Source organism: Myotis davidii, unplaced genomic scaffold (assembly GCF_000327345.1).
Source record: "Myotis davidii unplaced genomic scaffold, ASM32734v1 scaffold419, whole genome shotgun sequence".
NCBI classification, from domain to species: Eukaryota; Metazoa; Chordata; class Mammalia; order Chiroptera; family Vespertilionidae; genus Myotis; species Myotis davidii.
This window is the reverse complement of record NW_006294998.1, coordinates 5,331,768-5,337,687: the sequence shown is the minus strand read 5'-3', so window position 1 is coordinate 5,337,687 and position 5,920 is coordinate 5,331,768. Positions and strand designations below refer to the sequence as shown.

At 47.7% G+C, this 5,920-nt stretch overlaps 1 protein-coding gene across 1 annotated transcript in view; it reads left to right on the top strand.

Annotated features, from left to right (window-relative positions):
- ABCC4 (ATP binding cassette subfamily C member 4) overlaps nt 1-5,920 on the top strand; it is a 196,266-nt gene that overhangs the window by 81,514 nt on the left and 108,832 nt on the right. The gene's annotated exons all lie outside the window — the stretch shown is intronic.

Genomic DNA, 5,920 nt, shown 5'->3' with positions numbered 1-5,920 from the left:
GTTAGGGCAGGGATAGGGAACATCCAGCCCATTGTCCCTGTAAGGCCGGCAAAATCATTTGGTCGGACCCTGCCAAGGCATTATGAGTGAGTTAATTAAATGTTTAACCAAATATAGCTGGCTAATTTTTCAGTTGATAGTTTTGTATGGCCTGCAAACCTATCATAATAAAAGCGTAATATGCAAACTGACCGAATGACCAAACAGCATAATGGCCATTTGGATGACTTTTGGACAACCATGTTGTGACACGCACTGGTGCCAAGCCAGCCAAGGCAGGTGTGATGCGATTGGTGGGGTGGGGGGCCACCATCACCCCACGATTGCCCTGCAGAGGGAAGTTCAGGCCATCCTCTGCGGGGCAGTTGATGTGGGGGGGGGGGGCTCTCCATGATCGATCGCCTCGCAGAGGGAGGCCCAGGCCACTGGCCAGTGTGGTGATTAATTTGGGATGGGGGTGGGGCAGGATTCTGTCATTGCCCCAAAGAGGGAGACCCAGGCCACCCTCTGTATGGCGTTTATTGCGGAGCCCTGGCCGGGTGGGCAGGGCCTGCCTCTGATGAGCCCTGCAATCGATTGCCCCAAAGAGGGAGGCCCAGGCTACCCAGCCAGCAGCGCTGCGGTGGGTGGACGGGAACTCCCTCTGCTGGGCGATTGATTTGGGGGCCCCACAATCAATCACCCCACAGAGGGAGGCACAGACCTCTAGCAAGCGATGTTGTGGCAGAAGTGTGGGGCCGGCCAGTGATTGCCCCGCAGAGGGAGGCGACTGGTGGTGGGGGTGGGGTGGGGGGCAGCATCGCACAGATGGCAATCAGTGGCAGCAGCGGGGGCAGGGCCAGCTGCCAGCAGCCGGGGAAGGAAAGCCCCGATAGGCCCTGATCGCTGGCCAGGCATTGGGACCCTACCCCAGGGGTCCTGGATTGTGAGAGGGCGCAGGCTTGGCTGAGGGACACCCCTCTCCCTTCCCCCCCCAGTGCATGAATTTCGTGCACCGGGCCTCTAGTTATGTTATAAATATCCATATGGCCCTTGGCAGAGAAAAAGGTTGTTCCCCCCCCTCCCCTGCACCCCCTGCTTTAGACTATCTTGTTTCTCATTTAGAGCCTGTGGAGGCCCATGGACTGCCCTCTCCTCTGAGTGAGATGGGAGAATGGAGGTAACCCCTCCCACAGTTGAGGAAATATAGAGCCTAGTGAGTGACTCCGTTGTGCAGGGTGGTGGGAGAGCACTGGGCTCGTGATGATGTGTCAGGTTTTCAGTGGTTGACAACGTGGTGAGGAGAGACTGGGGAAGAAGGAGAATCTGGGGAAGTCTGTAGACGTGCAATTGCTCTGAGTGGCATTGGGAGAGGTGGGGCGTTGGTATAGTGGAAGCGCCTTACAGAATCTAATTTTGGTGATGGATCATAGAATAGATCAGCATGAGCCCTAAAGGCCAGGAGGTCAACATGGAGTAATCTGAGTTGTTGCCATCTTCGTGCCAAGGGATGGCATGGTAATTATGAACGCCCATACCAGAATAGATGCGATTAACCACTCAAATATTCCACACCAGAGTCAAGATGGGGCATTGTGCAGGTGTGAGCTGAGTAGGGAAGTGCAATTGGACATAGCACGGGTTAATTATCTTAAAGCTGCACAGAAGGAACTTAGGATGAAGAGAAAAATGAATTCTTGTATTTCTTGAGTTTAAACAATTTCTGTAAACCCTGCTTTCTTAAAGTGGAGGCAGACTGGAACCACATAAATGTGTGCATTGCTTCTAAGCACTCACAGCCCTGCTCGGCGTGGGCTGTGGGGGTGCCCAGGCAGGGGAGGCTCCTGGAGCTGGGGTATTTTCGCCCACCTCCCACACAGCTTGCCCTCATCCTTTTGTCTCAGGGCCAAGTTTCTGGGTTGCAGCTGCCACAGGAACAAGCTGAAACGTTCCCTCTTGTTTTGAATGTGACTAGTGATTATTTCCCTCCCCTGCCTTCTATTGACACCAACCTTTGGTGATCTCTTGCATCACTCATTTGGGTGGTCAGTGCCTACGTTGTCCTCGGCTCTCAGAATGAAGGTCTCATAATGTCTGTTTTCTAAACAGGGAAAATACAGAAAATGCCAGTTTCAAAACATATTCACTTAATCTCCTGTCCATCTGTTGAGATACACTTATCGAGGCCTATCATGGGTCAGGCATGGGGTTATCCAGACCTATGTGTCTTCTGCTTGACGTCACATTGGGGCCCAAAGAAGGGTGGTTGTGGTGAGCACTGTGGAGGAAGAGGCCCAGGGGACCAAGAGAGGTTCAAGGTGACCTGAGCAAGTTTGAGGAGGGGTTGCTGTTAGAGCTTCTCTGGTGGATATGACCAGAGAATAAGTCCGGTTACCCAGGAAGTGGGAACGGGTGTTTGCGGTGATACTGGCCCTGGAAACCAGGGAAAGAAGGCTGGAACGGAGTGAGTGTGGGCAAGAGTGGTGGGAAGGGTCTCCACAGAGCCATCCAGGTGGGATTGTGCCAAGCGTGGGAAGATTTTTAACTCTATTCCTTTTTAAAAAATATATATATTTTTATTGATTTTAGAGAGGAAAAGAGAGGGATAGATAGAGAGATAGAAACATCAATGATGAGAGAGAATCATTGATCGGCCGCCTCCTGCATGTCCCCTACTGGGGATCAAGCCCGCTCCTTAGGCATGTGCCCTTGGCCAGAATCGAACCTGGGACCCTTCAGTCCGCAGGCTAACGCGCTATCCACTGAGCAAAACCGTCCAGGGCTTAATTCTATTCCTAAAGCAGTGGGAAGTGTTTCTGTTTGGTAAGAGACCTGATCACATGACTACCTGGGATTGCCAAAGCTGTGTCTCATTGAAGGACCTCATAATGGGTAGAAGGGGATATTTTGGATAGTATGACATAAGTTTTGTAACTATCTGATTCACACTTCACCACTTGGCTTGTGGCCATTTGATTCTTCGGCTTTAACTTAATTGCATCGGGTATAACTGTGGCAAATTCTGTTTTGTCACTGTTCAAAGTGCCTCACAAAGAGGAAGAAAACCGATGTATTTTATTATACCTTTAATCCAGAAAAGTATTGCACGTTGGTTAAAATCTGTACTTGTGCTCATTTAACTGGAAACTCCCAGCGAGATTAATATATTGCCTTATTAACTGTTTTTTGTAGTTATAAATGATGGGTAACAGTTTCGGTAATACACCTACCATTAGTTATTTAAAAAGTGAGTTGCAGTAACGTTCGGCTCTGGAATAGCATTTAAGTTGCAGGAGGCAGCTACAGAGGCTCCACTTTGGAGACTTACAGCCTTGAGCTTTCTGAAAGTTTCATTAGTGTCAGAGGGGGTTTATCATAAAGAAAGAACAGGACATTTTTCTGTAAAAGTAAAAATGCTGTTCGGTGGTACCCCTCCCTACCACCCCATTCCCTGAAAAAAAAAAAAAGTAAAACTTTGGTGCTTAATCAGGGTTCCAGATGTTTGTATGTATGTATTTATTTGGATATTTATAGTGTTTTCTGTCAAGCAGTTTGCCTCCCTGGGTGCATTCCAGAAATTTTAAAAACATACATGGCAAAGCCACAAAGATCAAAGACCGGCGTCTTATGGACTCTTTGCAGCACTTTGGGCCGGTCCCTAAAATGATTTATGTTAAAAGAACCAAGCAAGAGCTCTTACTGTCCACGGTGTGTTTGAGGAATGTTCTGGATGGGGCCTGAAGAACCTGGTGAAAAACCTGTCTCAAGTGGAGTTCTCTGCTGAGTGTGGGGATTCACCTGAAACCCTCCTATGGCACAGAGACGTTGGGGACATGTCTAGTCTCTTATATTTCCACATTTTATTGTTGTTTTTTTAGTATATGTGCTGCCGAAGCAAGCATGTATTGTTTTTTAATTGCTTGATTTGAGAGATAGATAGATAGATAGGTAGGTAGATAGATAGGTAGATATTCTTGTATGTTTCCTGACGAGGGATGGAACCTGCAACGTTGGTGTATTGGGATGACACTCTAACCCAGCCGTGGGCAAACTACGGCCCGCGGGCCAGATCCAGCCCGTTTGAAATGAACAAAACTAAAAAAAAGAAAAAGACCGTACCCTTTTATGTAATGATGTTTAGTTTGAATTTATATTAGTTCACACAAACACTCCATCCATGCTTTTGTTCCGGCCCTCCGGTCCAGTTTAAGAACCCATTGTGGCCCTGGAGTCAAAAAGTTTGCCCACCCCTGCGTCTAACCAATTGATCAACCTGGCCAGGGGCCTTCCATGTTTTCTTGTTAAAGTTCCTGTTATTTCTTCTTTAAAACATGGGGATTATGTATTTCTCCAGCTTCCTTGAAGATTAATTCTACCGCATAGAACTTTAAAGACTGCTCATTAAAAGTATGGGTTTTATTTTGATATTGCTTTTAAAATAAGGTAATGGCTACCATTTAAGTGGAAAACAGCAAGACTTGTAGTAACAAATGAGGGCCACTGGGACTGACATCTCTGAGAGAGGTCGTGGCCTCGGCAGTGGAGGCCGACAGAGCCAGCCAGAGGCAGGGTGGGGGGGTGGGCAGGGGGAGGACAGCAGGTGTGTGAAATGATGGCCTTGAGAGAGAGACCCTCTCACCTCCCTGTGCGCCTGTCCAGAGTGGTGCACACGTAGGGAATCACACAAAGTCACATCTTGACTCTGCTTTCCTTTCCTTCACCCCTGGCCCACCTCTGGGGTTACCTGTCCAGAAGGACGTGGTGCTTACGATAGTAGCTCACACTTTTAGTGACGCACGGTGTTTGCAGGGCGGGCGTTGGGCAGGCTGGCCCTGGGGCACTCCCCGTGACTCACTACATTTTCAGGTGTTTGACTCTCCACCCCCTCTGTTCTCCCCAGCACGTTGACCACCATTAGGTGAGACATTTGAAAGGACATGCATTTAGCTCAAAGGGCTATAGAGTTCTCTCTTCTCCAAGTTCGTTTCTTGGAACCTGTTGCCCTTAGTTTGAGGCTGAATCTCTCCTGAGGAGTCTAGCTTTGTAGTCAGTGACTTTAAGGATGGAGCTTGGCCTGTGCTTCCTACACTGCCCACTCATGCTGGGAATACCCCCCGAAATGCCACCGTCTGCCCAGAGTTACCTAGCCTTTTCGTTGGCTTGTTTTTTTATTTGACATCTCCTTTCTCAATAATGAAAGCTTAGCTATTCTTTAACTACTTATAAAATTATGGAACCATTTTTCTATGTAATCAATTTTACGTAAAGTTATGTCTGGAAAAAATTAATGTTATATGAGCAAAATAGAAACGGTTTAAAATAGCATAGTGTTCAGAGTCATGCTGGTGTCTCTTGGCAGGTCTAAGTGGTAAAGAACGTCAGTGACTGAATCATGACTGTGTGCGTGCATGCGTGTGTGTCGGAGAGGACAGGAGAGGGAGAGATACACGCATCAGTGATGAGAGAGAATCTTTTATCAGCTGCCTCCCTCCTGCACACCCCCTACTGGAGATCAGGCCTGCAACCTGGGCATGTGCCCTGACTGGGAATCAAACCATTACCTCCTGGTTCATAGGTTGTCACTCAACCACTGGGCCAACCCAGCCGGCTGAATCATTTGTTTCTTGATCTGATCTATAACTTCCACGATGGTGTATTGAGAGGTTTCTGAATGGATTCTGCATAAAGGAGAAAATAGTTAACTAATGTTTTTTCTTATTGTAGTTAATGATTTTACGTATTGCCTTTATAAATTAAAACAGATGTCATATGCTTTCTTCCATGTAATGGACCTCTGGGGGTAGGTGTCTCCTTATTCTAGACTAGTCATTTAGGGCACTGCCCCCCCACCCCCCCAAAAAGGTTTAGTTATAACTAAATCAGTTACATATATCATGAAAGACAGGCCCTAAGGTCCTGGGAGTAGTCCCTGTGTGACATT